At 43.5% G+C, this 20,544-nt stretch overlaps 1 long non-coding RNA gene across 1 annotated transcript; it reads right to left on the bottom strand.

Moving 5' to 3' along the window:
* Positions 1–9,731: 9,731 nt before the first annotated feature.
* Positions 9,732–16,367, bottom strand: LOC147652481 (uncharacterized). The gene is made up of 2 exons (XR_015288361.1): positions 15,911–16,367; positions 9,732–15,747 (listed from the first exon to the last, which is right to left on the bottom strand). It is a non-coding gene; the product is annotated as an uncharacterized LOC147652481 (long non-coding RNA).
* Positions 16,368–20,544: the final 4,177 nt, after the last annotated feature.

Here is a 20,544-nt window from a genome sequence, read left to right as displayed (position 1 = left end):
TGTGGGTAGGCACTCAGGGCTTCCCCCGATGTCGACGCACCAGCTACTGCTCCAGTCCACTCCTGCGGAGTGTCAGTCGCGGCTTCCCATCCTTCTTCTCCAGCTGAGATGTCTAAACTTCTGGAGCCTTAGCGACCTTGACTCGAGTGTGATGTGTCCACCCGTGTTCAGCTGTCTTGACGGCTGTTTCTGTGGTCAGCAACACTTGGAAAGGTCCACGCCACTTAGCCACTAGGGGTGCTTCTTTCCACTCCTTAACTAGGACCCAGTCTCCTGGTTGGATATTATGCACAGCAAAGTCCAAAGGCAGGGTCTGTGTCAGCTGAGCTTCCTGTCGAAGAGATTTCACAAGAGACAGTATCCGAGCCACATACTGTTTTAGATATACATCACTTATCTCTACCCCCGCCCCAGGCTGAGAATTACAAGGATAAGGAATTCCAAACATCAATTCAAAAGGAGACAGTTGAATATCTTCCCTGGGTCTGGCCCTGATTCTTGCTAAAGCCAGTGGTAAGAGCCGCAGCCATGGCATTCTCGTTTCTGTCACTAGCTTCAGAATATGTTTTTTTATTTCTCCATTCATCCGTTCAACCCGGCCTGAGCTTTGGGGATGCCAGGGAGTGTGGAGGTTCCATTGTATCCCTAAAGCAGTCATTACTCCTTTAAGAACTTTTCCAGTAAAATGAGTTCCTCTATCTGAGTCTATCGCTTCCACCATCCCATATCTTGGGATTATTTGTTCTAAAAATACTTTAATAACTGACCCTGTAGTTGCTGAAACAGCTGGGAAGGCTTCTGGCCACCCTGTTAATTGACATACTATTACCAAAAGGTATTTAAATCTCCCCACTCGGGGCATCTCAGTAAAATCCACTTGGCACCTCTGGAAGGGACGTACAGCCCAAGGCCTCCCGCCCCTCGCCAGTTTCTTTGTAACTTTGTTATTTGTCTTAGCACAAATCAAACAACCATCAACAGCTCATTTTGCCAGAACAAAAAGACCCACAGCAGCATACATTTTGAGGAAGGCTTCTGCTATCCCTCGGGAGCCCCAATGACTCCCTTCGTGGAGCTGTTTTAGCAGTTGGGAGGCTAAAGCTTTCGGTATCCACTGCTTACCATCTCTTGTAAACCAATTACCCCCTCTTTCCTCTGCCCCACTCTTTTTAACTATGTCAAGTTCTGGTGGAAAAGACAGCTTCTCTGGCAAGGGGGCAGTTACTGGGAGCAAGGGAAGTAACTTAGAGATTTCTGGCAACAATGCAGCTTTCCGAGCTTCTTCATCAGCCAGTCTATTTCCTACTGCCTCTTCCGAGCACCCTGCCTGGTGTCTCTTGATGTGTATTATTGCTACCTCCACTTAGAGGCTCTCCAAGTTAACAACGTTTTAATCTGGTGTGAAACTTTAACAATCAGATAACCCCCCCCTTGTCAGCTTTCAGGCCTCAGCCACCATCAGAGCTGTGGCTGCGCAGTTCTGCAGACAATGGGGCCAGATTCTGGCTACTGGGTCTAACATTTTAGAAAAATAGGCAACAGGTCTCTGTGTTCTCCCATGCTCCTGAACTAAAATTTCTTTTGCGTGACTTTGTATAAACATGATTTAGTTCAGCAGCAAGTAATGCCACTGCTTCAAGCCAATTACATTACATTTCTTTATTTATTCCTTTTTTTCTTTTTAGTAATTAACCACTCTTTATCTTAATTTTTGCATTAAGTCCATCTTAGGCTTAGGGAGATGACTAACAAATTAACTTCCATTAAGGAAACTCTAATATTTATAACATTTTATAACTTTTAACATTTAAAACTTTTATTAAGGAAAGAAACAAAATACTTTCCTTTAAAGTTTTCTCATAATTTCCACAGAGGAAGTGCATGACAAATACTCAGGCTTTCTATAGGACACTATTTTTACAAGGTTGCAGTTACAGAATTTGCTTTAGGGCTACAACAAACCACAGACTGGTGGGGATGTTCCCCACAAGGTATGACTTGCAGCATTGGCTTCATAACTGAAACTTGCCAGTTCTGGCTTTTTACAACAAAACATACAAAAAGCAGAGGGGTGTGGTCCCCTCCAAACTGGAGCCATTCTGCACAAAACTTCATGTAGACAAATTAATTAAATCTCCAAATTAATTTACTACAATTTTTACAATTCTTTCAAAGAAAGATGGTTAAACTTCTGAGCCCACAGAAGAAACTACAATTCTCACAACTCCTTTGAACGATTAAAAAAATTCTTTAGACAATTTTCCCCCTCGGGGATAAAAATTAAGGTGAATCGAGAGGTCTTTGTTTTTACTAAGACACACACCTCTCCTCGATCCAGACCCACTTTAAAAGTTGACAACGGCTCTAGGTTGGTGGATATAATGAGAGCCTTTGACATTCTTAACAATCCATTTCTCTTATCTTCTGGACTTTCTCGGCAGTCCAGCTGTTCTTGGTTTTTTTTTTTGCAGACATTGCCGTTCTCAGTGTCCTATGCCCTGCAGACAGCACAGTGATCCTTTCCCAGCCACTGTTTGGCTTGGGTCTCCCCTGCTCGGGAGAAAAAGCCTCTGCCACTTCCTTGTGGCCGATCCCGTCCCCTCTGTCCCGGGGGACCCCTTGGACCTTGCGGTTTTTCTTTCTCTGGCCTGAAAAAGGCCATCACCTTCACCTTTCCTCCTTGTGCTCACTCTATTTACCACACACCGAATACCAGAGCCAGTCCCTGTCCTGCCACATTGTCCAAACAGCTCCTCCCCTCTCCAGTGCTCCCGGTGGGCACGGCCGGCAGCACCACAGGCGGCCAGGGCGTCCCGCAGCCTCAAAGGGCCGGCAGCTGCTGCTGCCCCTGCCCAGGGCCAGTGGGGTCAGGCACTGCCCAGTGCTGAGTCCCAGCAGCCTCACAGGCCCCCAGCCAGTGCTCCTGGTCCTGCACCTCCACTCCTGGTCCCTGCTTCAACATATCTCTCCACACTCTTCATTAACTAATTCTGTTCCAGCACACAAACACAATCCATCCATCTCCTGCTGCCAAAGACTCTTTCTTGACTTCCTTTATTGCCCCCCCCCCCCACCTCGGGCGTGGATTCTCGAGATCCCTTCTAGTTCCAGGCATTGATATGATATGCTGCTCCCTTCCCTCTACACCACTGTTGTTCTCAGGTGGAGCTGTAGGGACAGCACTTCCCTGATCCCTTTTCCCTGGAAGGTGAGGATACCGGGACTTGCAGCTGGCCTTAGGTCAGCTGGTACCACCGGAGGACAAGACGGGGGAAGGTGCGGAAAAACATTTTAATCTTCACTGTTTTCTTCTTCCCCACCCCCCGTTTTTCCTCTTCTCCTTTTTTTTTTTTTTTTTTTTTTTTTTCTGAACACACAGATTTCTTTTGTTGTTTGTTTAAACCATATCAATCCACATTCCCTTTTAATCCATTTTTTTTTCCCAATTCTCCTCTAGATACCTTCACAGAACACAACACAAATGAATTCTGTTTTCTAAGGTGGCTATACAAGTCCATTTGGCATCTTACACTCTGGCCATACATAATAACAATATTTTACCATCATCTCCATAGTTACCTCTGTGTGAATGCATAATCTGTCCCAAGATCTCAGCATTCTCCCCAAGGGACTCTCCGGGGCTATTGTGGGATCATCATCCCTTTTGCCGAGACCCTTCCCGGCTGTACCCTTGCAACCCTCCATGGGTGCCCTGTTTAGCCTGTGCTACCCTCCATGGGTGCCCTCCCAGGCTTGCCTGTGCTACCCTCCCTGGGTGCCCTCCCAGGCTTGCCTGTGCTACCCTCCCTGGGTGCCCTCCCAGGCTTGCTCCCCGAAGATCCCATTTTACTCACCGGTGAGGTTTTCAGTGGTCCTTCCCTGTGGACTCTTCACGGACCCCCCTGGTCCGCCACTCGTCTGTCTCCTGGACAGTCTCGGGAACCCAATCGATCGCCCGGTGCCGGCCGCCACCGAGGGGAGCTGATCACCGAAACTGGGTGAGGCGCCTTCAGCTCCGCTCGCTGCCCGCCGCCCCGGACGGTGGAAATATCCCGGACCGAGCCCCCAAAAATTGTCAGGAAAATTAATCCACGAACACCAGAGGTTTATGTCCAAAAAGGAGACAGAGGAGTCCTTTTTCTTTATTCGAATAAAGGGAGAGACCATGGGGCATTCCCCTGGGGTCTCTCAAATTTTTGGAGGGCGCAGCCTCCTTTTTATCCTAATTCCCGGCCGCTTGTCCCTTCTCTCTTTCCCCATAGGCTGAGGTACTTGAGAGGTACAGGCTTCCCGGAACGCCTGATACCTGGGGTACCTTCCCCCCCCCCACCCCAATGCATAATCCCTTCTTAACTTTTTGGAATTCATAGTGTTCTTTCAGTGCCTCTTTGATCTTCTACTGGAATCCATCCCATTGTTTCTGTCGTCTCTCACTGATAGCTACATCTTATCAACTGACCCACAGCTTGTTTGTAAAGACAAGCTCATCATTCCTCTCAGACCAAATATTCGGGCAAGGGGCTTGGTGGAAGAAGTTAGTATTCTTCATAGTCTGTTCAATTGCCGGAATCATTTTTCTTCCCTGCTTAATTCCTTGCTTCATCAGACTAATTCAGTCTGTTGTACAAGGAATGCAGATTGCCGCCCTTCCAATTGATCCTGAAAAGGCACAAGGGAAACCTACTTCCCTTTCCAAACTAATGCAATTAGAGGAGGAAAAAGAAAACAAAAACGCAATTAAAGCGTTAAAGGATTTTGAAAATAAACATAACCTGTCTCAAGAATATTGTGGGAATTCGCTAACGGACTGGGAGGAAGACGAATGTGAATAAAATTACATATAGTCCTTCTTCCGTAAAATTAGATAAAATGACACAAAGTTTTAATGTGATGAAATATTAGGCGGGGGACTGTAATAAATATAGTTATGAATAAAAATTCGGAAAGACCTAAATAAATATATCTGTACTTATAATAACATGAGAAAATATAAAATACAGTGTGGCCAGAAAGTCTTTTCCCAGATCTAGTTGCGAATTCCCATTCAGGAGATAACAATACAAGCAGAAACCCCGATAAAGATCCTAGCCGCCGCCCATCAACCGAAGAGAATGGGCAGGACACGGGCCATCAAGCTAACAAAGAAACGAGCTCGGAGGAGATACCCATCTCCGGACCTGAACATCCCACCTGGCCGACCACTGTTGGGGAAGCAATCAGGTTGACAAAGGAACGAGCTCAGAGGAGATACCCATCTCCGGACCTGAACATCCCACCTGGCCGACCACTGTTGGGGAAGCAATCAGGTTGACAAAGGAACGAGGTCAGAGATACCCATCTCCGGACCTGAACATCCCACCTGGCCGACCACTGTTGGGGAAGTAATCAGGTTGACAAAGGAACGAGCTCAGAGGAGATGCCCATCGCTGGACTAGGACACCCCACCCGGCAAACCACTATTGAAAAAGCAATCAGACCGGACAAAGGGAAGAGCCCAACCGAGATATTCATTGGCTCCAACCCGGATCCCACTACTCCACCCTGATGGCCCGAACCAAAATGAAATCAAGAATCTCTTTACATATGAGGAGACTCTGCCCGGACACCTGTTAACTCTATTCTCCAATGCCAGGAAATCCATTCACCCAACAATCAAGGACCTTTGGTGAATGGTGCCTGCTTGGAATTTTGGCCTCAGGACACAAAACCCCTATAAAAACCCTGGACATTCTACCCTCCGTGTGGATTTGGGTAAATCTATACCTCTGGGTATAGACCCCTGCCCACCCAGCGCTGCACTGATCTATTTTATTGTGGTTTTTATTTTCCCCCGTTTCTGATTGAATTGTTTTATAATAAATTGTTGTCTATATTAATCATATTTTGCCGTTGCATTTATAACAAGCACCCAACGTGAAATGTTTGCCTTGTTCACTGTGAAAGCAAATATGCCCAAACTGTCAAAGGCACTCCTTCCCCTCTGTTGCCAGAGATGTTAACCTTATGTTGAGGGTTAGGTGTCTTTTGTTTTGTTTTGTTTTCTCCTTCTGGCCTGCCCGGGGAATTTTTACCCATTATGTGCTGGGACAACCTAACTACCGGTACTTAGGGGTGCTCACAACGGACAATGAGTGGCCGGGCCCAGGGCGGGGGAGAAGGGGGCAGAAAAGGAGGGTGGGGACAGTTTTTGGGCTGCTTCTTCTTCGGTTTTCGGGGAAGGACGTTGGTGTGCTGGGTCGCAGAGCTGCTGGGGTGGAGGGAAGGGAATTCGCCATCACCCAGACGGAGCTGCTGCTTCTTCTCCTTCTCCCCTCTTTCTTGGCGGCCTCGCAGCCCCTGCCCTGCCGGGACGTGTGGCAGCCACCGCTGTGGAGCTGCTGATACACCTCAGCCACCGGCCCAGGATCTCAGCTCATCCCTGCTGCTCCACCTCATCCACCAGCCCAGGATCTCAGCTCGTCCCTGCTGTTCCAGCCGACTGTTCCTCGGAGCCCTGCAGGAGCACCGGGACTGCCTACCCGAGGAGTTTGTGAAAACAAAGCCTCTCCTCCATCCCATCTCAGCCGAGAAGGCTGTCCCGGGGTCCCTGGTTCTGTGTTCTTGTTATTGCTGTAGTTATTGTTTGTTTGTTTGCCTGGTTACACTAGTAAAGAACTGTTATTCCTATCCCCAGATCTCTGCCTGAAAGCCCCTTGATTTCAAATTTATAATAATTTGGAGGGAGGGGGTCTACATTCTTTCATCCCAAGGGAGGCTCCTGCTCTCCCTAGCAGACACCTGTCTTCTAGAACCAAGACACCTTATAGGACTCCAAAGCCTTCAAATTTGGCAAACAGTTGTTACTAATTTTCCAGAATTTGGTCTACTTAAATTTATTTACTCCTGTATAGATACCTTTTCAGGTGCTTTGTTTTCATCCTGTCATACAGGGGAATTGGCAAAAGATGTTTGCCGTCATTTTACAAATGCCTTTGCACTCCTGTGAATTCCCTCACAAGTTAAAACTGATAATGGCCTACATCTCCCAGTGAGTTGCAAATTTTTTTTCTCTCTGGGGGGTGACACACAAAACTGGGATTCCCCATTCCTCAATGGGCCAAGCTATAATCAAATGGGACCATGCTTTACTTAAGCATCTTTTGTTGCAACAGACAGAGGGAATGCGAAATGCTACTCCAGCAGAATAGTTACAGTAGGCACTGCTGTTGTGTTGTTTGTTTTGCTCCCCATGGTATTATGTTTAATGGTTTGTTCTCCTCTCCTCTCTGTTTCTCTTATAATGTGACATTCCAGTTGTCAATCCTTCTGTGTTCCCACTAGCACTCCTCTGGGCGTTGTCTGTCACCCAGCTACTCCCAGCTTCTAGAAAACTTGGAGAGAGTCATTGAGTGATAGGGTAGGGACAGAGGAGGTCCCTCCCCAAACATCCTCATTTGTCCTCCCAAATGTCCCTCCAACCCTATTACACTCCCCCTTTGTTCCCTGTTGGTTGGTGATTTGTCCCCTCCCTTTGTTCCTCCCTTATACTTAAGCTCTTGGCACCCCCTGCCTCAGGGGCTCTTTTGGAGTAGCACCCCTGCGGTTTGGAGTGACAGTGGGGATGGAATAAAATCTTGGATTTTGTTGTAGTTTAAGGCCTTGTGTGCGGAAGAATTCGGGATGTAACGGAAAGCTAGTAACCCACCCCTCTCTGTTAGGATAGTAAAGTCTCCTGTAATTAGCCAATAGCACCTAACGATGATGTAAGCAGATGGGAGTAACACAGTGACTCTAGGTTATAAAATGTTAAATTCCCCTGCAATAAACACCATTTTCACCATCCATCGCATTGATGCTGTGGGATACGGTCCGTGTGGCTGGAGATAGCCACTGTGCTGGCTCTGGCCAGGGTTTCTGCCTTGCTTGAAAACCGACAGGATTTCTGCCCTCCTTTAAGAGCCTGACTCCTGCCTCCACCACCGCCATGACAATCTCATCCGATGAGGGAGAAATCCCTAGCCTCCGATTCGGGGATTTGGAGAGGTGTCCCACTGCATGTCAGTGGTATTTGGCTAGCCTGGGTGGGTGGAGTGATCACTCTGAAAGGGACACCACGACAACGTTGGCACCCAACATGGGGTCCCCCATCACCAGACCACACGGAAGAGATGGTCAGTTTCCCTGTGGGCAACTGAGTGAGTCTCCTGGCTGGCACGCTACTCCCAATGGGAGCAGACCCCTTTTTGATGGGTGGCCCTCCTGGGAGGTGTAGGTGGCGGCTCTCCCTGCACCAGGAGAGTCACCTTTGGGCAGAGGACAGCAGCTGGGAACCCTTTTTCACCACACCATGTTAAGTAAGTAGCCACTTGGGGAGGGATAGCCTTGGGGGACTCTTTGCCCTTTAGGGTTGCTTACAGGAAAGGTTTTAGCCTTTGAGGCTAGCCTTCATAACTCCTTTGTGGAAGATTTGGCTTTTCAGAGCCAACCTTCAGAGTTCTGAAGAGGCAGAATCAGTGATTTCCTCCCGGCTCAGTTCTGGTGGTGGTTTCTTTGGTTCTTCCTTTTGATTTAATTTCCCTGGTTGCTATTGTTAAGGGATGCAGATTTGAACACCTAATCCAGCATGGGTGCACAGCTTTCTGCATCCCTAAAGGGAGTCTACTACCAAGTGTGAGAATCCTTCAGGGGGTAGGATTTGTTTTTCGAAGAATCAGTTAAAGGGATTCATTAGGTGGTTGTTTATCCATTTCCCCAAGTGTCCCCACATCAGGTCCACAGCACCAATGTTTGGGATGCTGTCAGAAGGAAATTAATTGAATTGGGTAAATCTAGGGACACATCCTCAACTAAATTTGTGTTCTGGAGCTTGCAGATATGATCTGCATTACAAAAACAATTTGAAGTGGAGAGACAGCCATCTCCTAATCAATCTGCCCCAGTTCACCCTGTCCCCATTTGTCCCAGCCCCAGACCACTTTCCCCTAACTCAGGTTTTTGGGAGGGAGCAACCTCAGAGTGTGCGCAGGGTTGCATCAGTCTCCCTGGCTCCCTCTGAACCCCTGGTTCCCCCCACCCGGACAGTTCTGGCCAGACTTCCTGGGGGTCTCCCTCACTCCCAAATTCTGTGGTTACAAAATTCCCAGTTTGTTCCCATTCTAATAAAGGTTTTGAAATTTTAAAGTTCCTCCCCCCAAGCCCAGAGTTCACTTTGCTCCTGAGGGTGAGCCACAAGATGGCTGTTAGCCCTCTAGAAGACAAGATGGTGGGTGCCTCGTGGTGCAGCTCCCCTCCTTCTTCTTCCCAAAATCCCTTCCCAAACCCTACCAACCCCTTCTTTTCCCAAACCCGTCCTTCCCCTCGGCACCATTCCTGGAACCACCTCCTCCCTTGACTCCTCCCCCTACCTCAAAAGCTCCTCCCCCTTTTGACTGTCCATCAGCTGATCCCGCCTCCCATCAGTTGTGCCTCCACCCTCTCCCTGCTTCTGGTTCCCACACTCCCCCCATCTCCCCTTCCGGTTCCCACTCTCCAGAGTGGGAGTGGGAGGAGCCTGGAACACAGAAACAGGGCCAGGTCCCCATTCTTTCTACCACTCCGGTCACATTCTGCTGGTCAAGGTGGGGACACATTATCCATACCAGCTGGAACCCCTTCCCTCAACAAACTATTCATGATCTCTGCAGAGCTCACAAGGAGTTTGGCTGCAAAAGTAAGTACTTTTGTTAGCGTTCAGGAACACACATAATCATTGATTGATTATATGCAGGTGCTTTATTGAAGTGCGCAGGAACTAGGGGTATCAGCAACCCAAATCTAGCTCCGTCATCCTTGTCCAAAGTGCACATATTTATACAATTTCAGTTGTAGCAGTAATCACTGTAACAAACTTATCAATATTGCTTCATTAATAAATCTTCATTAACTTTATCAATATTGCTTTATGAGAGTTAGCTCATCCTTGTACGAACATGTACAAATCTTATCTCTGGGTGGGTATCTTGGAGACCCCAAGTACCAGTTCCCTTTACCATAAACATTTCAGCTTGCTAGACCATCCCTAATACCAAGCATTCTTGCGGCCTACTTCTATATGATTTTAAGAAACATTTTTGGAAACATTTAACCCCAAATTAACATATTGCCCCCTTTTGAAAGTATTTCACTTTAATATAATAAGTGTACTATAGACAGTCCTTTTCTTCTGAATTTATACTTGATTTTCATCTTCGAATCTACAGTTGTCATAAGCGTTGTTACACTCTGGAGGAATTGGAGATGACAAGTGTGGATGTGGATCTCTGTCTCATGTCAGCACCTTTACTATCTTCTGGTTCCGGGATACTCTTTTTTTTTTCATTTCTCCTTTCAAAACTGCATAGATTAACCAGATTGCTAAGAACACAATTAATAGGATTATCAAACTTACAATAATAGATTTGGTCCATGAGCTCACATTCCATCCTAACCCTTCAAAAATGTTATCTAACTAACTTGTGGTCAGATCTTATCTCTCTCTTTCTGCGCTTCCTGTTCTATTTGTTTTAATTGATTAATGTCGTGTTCTACATCTGCAGTTACATTTGGGATGTGGATGCAGCAGCGATCAATTTGTCCTTTTAGGTACCCGCATACTCCATGTTCTTTTAACAATAACATATCTAAAGCTAATCAGGGTCATTTTAGTCATGGCTTGTAATTGTACATTTAGCTCTCTAAATCCCTCTTTGGTAACTCTTGCCAATCTTTCTACCTGACCTGTAAGTTTGTACAACATCTTTCTATTATTATAATTTGCTATTGGACCAAACAAGGATTCCAGAGCCCACTCAAATTTTACATTACTGGAGGGTTCCTGCCATCTTTCTTCATCTTCAGTTTTGTTTTCCTGAACTTCTAGTCTCATTTGCAGAAGTTCATGTTCTCCCTTAAATGGGGACCTTTTCCAAATTGGGCACAAAGTGGGGAGGCCTAAAGTAATCTCTTTACTTTTCCACTTACAGGCAGATGTTTTGTCCAGGTGCCGCCGCTTGCTGCCCATACAAATTGGCCTGGACTCTGAATTGTACTTCTGCTACATACTACCTTTTGGATCACTTGTCCTATCTTTTAATTTATTTCACCTTGTTTATGTTTGATTCCTCTGCAGGCACATCCAATTCGCAGAGCTACCGCTAGCGGTGGCATTTGTTTTATTTCTTCATCATCAGAAGTACAGTCATAAGTTTTGTTACATACTAACTAATTCACTTTGTCTGCCTCCATTCTACTAGTGGTTGCAGCGTTCCATACCCCTGGATCTGTTTCATTTTCAGAGCCTTCTCACTTAACGCACCAAGGGGTATCTGCCATATATTAGAATTTCTGAAGCACACTCATTGACCATACACTGTCCCAAGCTTCAGCCCGATCTTTTCCTTCCTGTCTTTCACACTTCCATTTAGACACTGGAATCTTTTCTTTAATAACCTTTGCTATTTTTTTCATAACACCATCCATAATTCCCTAATCCCTCATACCAGCCTGGTTTTGGTTCATACTTTCCTCCATTTTCATAACAGTCCATATAGATGAATACTTCGGCTTTCACAGCATTTTCAAACACTGTCTTATTTCAGTACTCGTAATCTATTTGCAATACACAGCTCACATTTTCATTTCTATTCTTTTGTATTCCAGGTAATTTTGATGTTATAATTTCCCAATTTATTTGATCTCCTGCTGCCTTTGGTATTGGCAGACAAGCAGTTACTTTGCTGGTGTTTTGCATGTTGGCAAAATCTTTAATTAATCTAATCATCACATTCTCTGCCTGAATAGTATTAGAGACTCTTATCGCTTGTGTTTCTGGCTGTACCCCCACATCCCTCTTCATTCTAAAATGAAGAGTTGTCAGCTGATCCTTTTGCATTTCACATCCCAAGGTAACATTGATTCCTACTGATGGCACTAAAGGCCATAAAATAATCACCCTTACAGTCACTAGCAATCTAGACATTTGAAACAATCAAACCCGCTTTATCTGCAGCTTTGTTCTTCCTACAGTTTGCACAGTCCACAGTGCAGGGGAAATCTTCATTCTGGTGTAATGTATCCAGGGATCCATTCCAGCTACTTTGACTGCTGTAAAGGTAGTTAACAGTACCTGATAGGGTCCATTCCACCTTTCTTTTAACGGTTCTTCGTTCCAGGTTTTAACATATACTTGATCTCCCAGATATATGTCATGAACTGGATTCTCAAGAGTCAGCCTATTCCATACAAGGGTGCTTCGAAGTCGAGCTAGAGCTTTTCCAAGAGACAGAACATAATTATACACCTCTTGCTTCCCTGTAACATGCACATTTGGATTAGGTTCGGGAGACTCATATGGTTTCTCATACAATATCTCATAAGGACTGACTGACATCCCACTTCTAGGCTTTATCCGAATCTTCAGCAGTGCTATTGGTAAAGCTTGTGGCCTCTGCAATTTAGCCTCTTGACATATTTTGCTGATTTGCCTCTTCAATGTCTGATTCATCCTCTCTACCTGTCCACTGGATTGGGGTCTCCGTGGTGTATGGAGATCCCAAGCTATTCCTAGCAACCTACTCACCTCCCTCACTACTGTGGCAATGAAATGTGGGACTCTATCTGATGATATTCCTAGAGGCTCCCCAAATCTTGGAATGATTTCTTGCAGTAACCACTTGACCGTCTCCTTTGCTTGATTTGTACGACAGGGAAGAGCTTCTGGCCATCTTGAAAATGTGTCAACCCCTACCAATAGATATTTGTATCCTCGAGTTCTTGGTAATTCTACAAAATCTACTTGCCAAAAGTCTCCTGGTTCTACTTCTACCCGAATTCTTCCTAATTGTGCCTGTCGTCTAGCCACTGGATTGTTCTTTAAGCAAATTTCACACTTTGACATTACTGATTTTGCCATTGTTAACATCTGTACTGAAATTAAATTTCATTTTAACAATTTCACTAATGCCTCTGCACCCCAATGACATTTGTTATGTTTAATTTGTAGAACTTCTCTCATTATCAAGGGGGATATTACTATTTGTCTCTGTGTAGTTACATACCACCCTTCTGAATTCTTCTGTGCATTCAGTGAGCATCCCAATTTCTCATCCTCTATTAAATATTTTGGTTCTGGAGGTAAACTGAATTGAGATACATTAGTTTTTAAAGGAATCAATGCCACTGCAGTTTGTACTTTTCGAGCAACTTGTCGGGTTGTCCAGTCTGCTTTCCAAATTCCCTCATGAATTTTGGAGCTTCCTGACTGGTGAGCTTTACAATGCATGATTACTACTTGCTCAAGCTTTTGTACTGCTTTTATTAATTGCAGGACTGCATCTTGATGTTTAGTGTGTGTGCCTTGAGAAGACAGCAGTCCTCTTTCTTTCCACAGTGCCCCGTGTACATGCACCACTCCAAAAGCATATTTTGAATCAGTCCAGATATTTACTTTCATCGCTTCACTCAGCTCTAATGCCCTGGTTAAAGCAACCAATTCTGCTCGTTGGGCAGATATGCTTGTTGGTAAGGCCTTTGCCTCCACCACTGCACCTACTGTTGTTACTGCATATCCAGCATATCTGGTCCTGTTCTCCACAAAACTGCTTCCATCTGTAGACAGCTCCCAGTCTGCCTGTTCCAGTGGGACGTCTTTCAAATCTGCTCTAGCTGAACAGGTGTGTTCTATCACTTCCACATAGTCGTGTTCCAATGGGCCTTCTTCAATTGTGGTACCTAGGAACAAAGCTGTAATGTCATGGGGTGGCTTTATCTTTAAGGTGGTTTTGGGAGCTAAGGAAGTTGAAACTGCTAGTGGCTGATGGGAGTCTTTCCTCCTGACCAATTATCAGTCATTTCTAAGAATTGACAGCAGTTTTGACCATTAAAAAAGTGAAGTCAACTTGTAAACACCCCCTTAAGATGTACAGTCAAAGCTCTCTTGTCCTCTTTGTGTTCTGGCTGTGAAAGGTAACAGAGCTCCAGCTGGCCTCCCGTTCCCTGTCCAGGCCATGCGGCCCGGGCAGGGGCTGGGCTGGGCCTGCTGCAGCTCATGGCCGGGAGATGGGGCCTGCGGGGCTTGCCCCAGTCTCTGACCAGGCCAGGCCGGTCCCTGGCTCAGCTGCAGTTTTTGCTGTAACTGAATTCACCAGAGACTGCTGAGTAAAGAAAGGAAAAAAATCTCTTGACCTGCGGTGGGCTGAGACAGGGACCACAGTCTCCAGAGCAGCCATGAAGAATCTTCTATCGCAGACAACTCCAGCTGCTGCTCCAGCAGAAGTTACAGAACCATCTACAAAGCCTGGGCAAGATTTTAACCTTTTCATTACCTAGATGAGACTTGCAGATTAATCCTTTTATCCAGAGAGAGAAAAAGAGAGTAATCAACATGTAAAGAGACTTTATAAACTATAAAAGACAGTAAAGAAAAGAAGCTTCAGAAAAGGTAGAGAATAAGGAGATGCTTTATAAGCTGAAATATTTTTCTGTTAAAGCATGGAGATGGACAATAAGGTCTTGAAAAAAACTCCTTTAATTCATGACAGAGTATATTGGGAGGAATGGAGTGTTCAAATTGTGGATTTTGAGTAAAAAGTAGAGTAATTGTGATACAGTGAAGTGCTGGAACAGAGTGAAGCGAAGATTTGGAGCCTTGGGGGGCAATGAGAAAACTGTTTTCCAGTGAAGCTCACAGAGACAGATGAAGAGGACTTTTGCCTTTGAATAACTCATCCTTAAAATGACATCCCTAGACTCATGACCCATACACACCTCAGAGTGATGTGAAATGGGAGAAGTGAATTCTGATGACAAGATTTCCAGGCAGCTGGCATCAGAAAAATAGAAAGCTATAATAGAAATAGTTTTCTTGTGAGAAACTCCATAGATTAGCAGAAGGAGACTTCTGTTTCTCTACAAAGTCTGATGAAAAGACTGTAGCAGGAATTGGGACTGTTCTAAACACCAAAGTTCCAAAGTTTTTGTCTCTGTGTAGTCACGTGTACAAGAGAATGGTTAAGTAGTGAGAGATAAAAGGGTTTTCTGGAAGTTTACTCTGGTGTTTTTTTGTTCTTGTAGTTTTGCGACTAAACTTTCTTTATTCCTTTTAAGTTTTAAGCCTGTTTTACTCTTGTTCTAATCCATATCTCATAGCAAGAAGTAAGTAATTTTTTTAGTTACTGCTTTAAAACCACGACACTGGATTAAAAAGGTTAGTTGTCTTTAGTGTGACATCATCCTGCTTGGTTAGGATTACCTGGAATTGCATCATTCTGCTTGGAGATAGCCAATGGCCCCCCTTTTGTACTTAAACAGTGGTCGCCATGTGAGGCACATAGACATCTGTGTGTCTACCCATCATGAGTTTCCTAGCTTCTTGTATCAGCACAACAGTGGCTGCAACTGCCCGCAGGCATGAAGGCCATCCAGGACTCACATTGTCAAGTTGTTTGGAGAAGTAGCCTACCGGTCTTTTCCAGCTTCCCAAACGTTGGGTCAGCACTCCCAGTGCTAGGCATAGTCTTTCATACACAAACAGCTGAAAATCTTTGGATAGGTCAGGCAATCCTAATGCTGGAGCCATTGTCAATGTCTCCTTCAGTGTGAGGAAGGCCTCCTTCTGTGGTCTTCTCCAGGTAAATGGCTGTGTCTTCTGGGCTTCATACAGGGGTTTTGCAATTAGCCCATAGTCCATGATCCATAGGCAGCACCATCTGGTCATCCCGAGGAACACTCGCAGCTCATGCAGGTTCTGTGTTTCTGGAATAGCACAAATAGCTTGAATACGGTTAGTACCCATTTTACATTGCCCTTGTGAGATTTCACATCCCAAGTAATATACAGTCTGCTGGGCAATTTGTGCCTTTTCTTTAGACATTTTATATCCTCCCATTCCTAGCTGATTTAAAATTTCAATTGTTACCTTTATGCAGATTGTCTTTTCCTCTGTAGCTATCAGTATATCATCAACATACTATAACAACAGGTATTGCTCCCTCGGAACTTGCCCGTTTTCAGTCTCCAGCTCTTTAGCCAGCTGGCTTCCAAATAGATTTGGACTGTTCTTGTATCCTTGTGGGAGTCGTGTCCAGGTGAGCTGGGTTTTCCTTCCATTTTCTGGATTTTCACATTCAAAGGCAAAGTTTCCTACTTTCTTTGTCAAGGGGTATGCAGAAAAAGGCATCTTTTAAATCAATTACAGTAAACCATTTATATTTCTCTTTCAGGGATGTTAACTGTTATGAATACACTAGAAAGAGATATATAAGGAATGGTTTTTATTAATTATAGCAAGCCAGCAATAAGCAAATTCGGCGCCGGGCGGCAGGGACGAGGAGGAGAAACCTCTTCCCCACGGAACTGCCACGCTTCCCACTTCCGTGTTTGTCCTTTTATTCGTTTCAGCTTCCTTGGTGACGTAGCTGTTCTCCGGCGTTTCTGAGCATGCGTCTCTGGTCATTAGATGATCTTTTTCTGCCCTCTTGTGGTCGTAGAAGGGAGGCTCCAAGTCTTCCTCACTCCTACTCCACTGACCTTCTCTTACTTCTCTCACTGTTCTTTTCTCAAGGTTTACCTTGTCCTAGTGTTCCAGGACTTTCTGCTAGGCTGTTATTAATTATGGCAGTCTCAAGCGAGTTAGTGGCCTTCAGCCCCTTCCCGGCTTTATATCAAAAGTACAATTTCGCAAAGCATCCTATCATTTCTATATATTTAGGCCAACAAAAGAGTTTCTATCTATCACATTAACAATGTGTAAGGATTAGCTACCACTGGGTAAATATCTTTAGTTATTCCATTTACTGCTCTCAAATCCTGTACTAGTCTGTACTCACCATTTGGTTCTTCACTGGAAATATTGGTGTATTAAATTCTGATTCACATTCTTCTAAAATTTGGTACTTCAAAAATTTTTCAATAATCTTTACTATTCCTTGCCGTGCTTCTGGCTTTATGGGATACTGTTTAACCTGTACAGCTTTTGCTCCTTCTTTTAATTCTACATGTACTGGTTGTGCCAATTTAAATTTTCCTGGTATGTCTGTTTCCCATACAGAGGGAATTACTGCATCCTCTACTTCCCAAGGGATAGTAGGGACTGGTTTTTATTTTATCATTAAAATTTGTCTTGTCTTTGATTCAGGTATTTTCATTAAGAGTTCTCTGTTCTTAAAAGTTATCACTGCATCAAGTTTCGCTAATAAATCTCGTCCTAAAAGTGGAATTGGACACTCAGGCATATATAAAAATTCATGTGTTAAAACTTTGTTTCCAAAACACAGATCTAGAGGTTGCAGGAATGGTTGATTCTCCTCCTTCCCTGTGGCTCCAACTATTGTTGCTATTTTGTCTACAATTTACTCTTTTGGATCATTTAGCACAGAATATGTAGCCCCCGTATCCACCAGAAATTTTACTTTTTTATTTCTCAATTGTATAGTTACTAAAGGTTCTTGTATTGGTTTTTGTTCCGATTCTGCTGTACTCCCATAACACCATTAATTTTGAAGCATCTTGATTCTGATTGAACTGATTGCCCTGGTTAAACTGATTTGGGCATTTATTTTTTCAGTATCCCTCTTGTCTACAATAAGCACATTGATTTAACCCTAATCTTGGTAAAACCGATCCCCCTCATCCTCTGCCAAGTCTGCCCCTTCCCAGTCCACGACCACCTCTGCCACATCCAATGAAACCTGGATTCTCTCTTCCTTGTATCACTGCCAAAAGATTTTGCAGCTGCTTTTTACTAGCTTCTTTTTCCCTGTTATTGTATACTTTCCAAGCCACTTCAAGTAATTTATTCAAATTCCTTAAGTCCTTTTCTTCTAACTTCTGCAATCTTCTCTTAATATCATCCTGTGACTGCCCAAGAAAAATAAACACAAGCTGAACATTCGCTTGTTCTGTTTCTAATTGAAGATCTGTATATTTTCTTGCTGCCTCTTTAAGCCTTTCCAAAAATGCAGCAGGGGATTCTTTCTTTTCCTGTCTTATCTGATACAGTTTAGACCAATTCATAGCCTTAGGTATAGCATTCCAAACCCCTGTCTAGGCCTACTCTTGATATCTCTTCAGCCTCCACATGTCCCCAAAGGCATTGGGATTCCACCCTGGATCCTTGGTCAGAAAGTTCCCATCTAAAGTCCCCATCACCACCCCAATTCTGAGATCTTCTCTCACCTTCTCCTTGGCTGCTCTAAGCACCATCTCTTTCTCAATAGAGTCCATTAAATACTCCAGTATTACTTGTATATCTTCCCAATCCTGATTCTGAGTTTTCATAATAATTTTTACCACCCCTGCTACTTTATTAGGATTTTCTCTATAAGTTCCAGCTGATTGTTTCCAAATTATCAAGTCTGAGGGTGGAAGAGGAACTTTCACAAATACTGGCCCTTCTACTCCTACTCCTTGTCTCAAGAGGCAATCACAGTCCACCTTTGTCTGCCCAAATCTTTACCTGTTCTACACAGAACTGGAGCAAGCTTTGACCGAGTCCAATGGGATACCAGTGTCGCCGATTTATTATCATCACCCTGCTATCCTCCTCCCCACCATTTTTCACATTTCCTTGTATCACAGTTAGATTTTGATCATCTCCCGGAGAAGAAGGATCAGGTGAAGGCAGTAGAGGAGGATAAAGAGGGAAAGGTGAAGTGGGGTTAGGCGAGATAGAGTTAAGTGTAATAGGACTGGGTGAAGTGGGGGAGACAAAACAAAATCAGGTTCTTTTGGTTCTGCTGAAACCACCTGTAAATCAACATCCATCTCTTTCCCCTGACGCAAACTTTCTTTTAATGCCAGGTGCTCTAAACAACTTTTTCCTTTTACACAAACCTCATTTATCACTCACACATGCCTTAACTACCATCAATCCACACTCAGCCTGCCATTCTGGCTTGTCTTGCAAATACAAAAACAAATCAACATATGGAACTTCATCCCACTTTCCCTCTCGCTTACAGAACAACATCAACTGTAAAATGGTGTTATACTGCAAAGATCCATTTCTCAGCCACTTTTCCCCACTGTCCAGATCATATCCTGGCCACCATGTATTATAATAATCAATCAACTTTACATAAATCTTGCCCAAAGTTACCCTGTTTCCAATGTGCTAATATGCATCCCAGAGGAGAAGTACGTGGTATAGGGGCATTGCCACCTAAAATCCCTTTAAGCCTCTCCATGTTACAGTTACAATACAACACACACCACTGATGCCGATCTTGCAATGCTTTCGCAGTTGTCTGACAGACGGCGCCTAGGCAATACCAGGAATTCTTCTAGCCCAACCATGCAAAGCTTTCACTGCGTCTTATCAGCAGGCACCAGACCAGACCGAAAAGCACCTTACCTATCAAAGGGACATTCTGAGCAGTGGAGACGGTTGTGGCTGGATGGGCTCCCCGAGAATTCCTCGGTGCCGGCTGGAGCATGATTGGGTTGCGAACTCGCTCAGCAGCACTCACAGGGTCCCATCTGGGTCGCCAAAATGTTAGCGTTCAGGAATACACATAATCATTGATTGATTATATGCAGGTGCTTTATTGAAGCGCACAGGAACTAGGGGTATCAGCAACCCAAATCTAGCTCTGTCATCTTTGTCCAAAGTGCACATATTTCTACAATTTCAGCTGTAGCAGTAATCACTATAACAACCTTGTTATTAATGTTATTTTATATTAATATATTAATAATGTTATATAATTATTAATAATGTTAATAATAATTAGCATATATAGTATAATATAAATTATTATATATATTTACTATCATAATAATATTAATAAAATATAATAATGCTATATATAATAATATATCATAATATATAATATTTTATATCTAAAATAGATTTATATAATACATATAATATATATAATATTTAATTATATATTATATATTATGTATTATATATTATATATATTATATAATATATAATTTATATAATACAACATTAATATATAATTTATAATATATGATAACATTATATATTATTGTATTATTATATATAACAATATAATAATATATATTAATAATTTTATTTTATATTAATTATGTTAATAATATTTATTATTACTATTATAAATACTAATGTATTTATATAATGTATATTAATATTAATGTTATTAATGTTATAGTAATAAATACTGCTTCATTAATAAATCTTCATTAACTTTATTGATATTGCTTCATGAGAGTTAGCTCATCCTTGTACGAACATGTACGAATCTTATCTCTGGGTGGGTATCTTGGAGACCCCAAGTACCAGTTCCCTTTACCGTAAATATCTCAGCTTGCTAGACCATCCCTAATACCAAGCATTCTTGTAGCTTACTTCTATATGATTTTAAGAAACATTTCCAGAAACATTTAACCCCACAGTAACACTTTTGTGGATTTTTAAAGGCAAATTTGTCCAGAAGCATGGTGGTACCTTTTGACCTGCAGCAGCTTTTCTCATGTCTCATGTCCTCCATGGAATTCCTGCTCTGGGAGGTGGCATGGAAAAAGTTGCTAAAAGATTCTCTCCCAGAGCTCTGTATAGATCCTGAA

Source organism: Cyanistes caeruleus, chromosome 6, assembly GCF_971803275.1.
Source record: "Cyanistes caeruleus chromosome 6, bCyaCae1.hap1.1, whole genome shotgun sequence".
In the NCBI taxonomy this organism is placed as follows: Eukaryota; Metazoa; Chordata; class Aves; order Passeriformes; family Paridae; genus Cyanistes; species Cyanistes caeruleus.
Note: the sequence above shows the minus strand (reverse complement) of the source record. Positions and strands in the feature narration are given on the sequence as shown.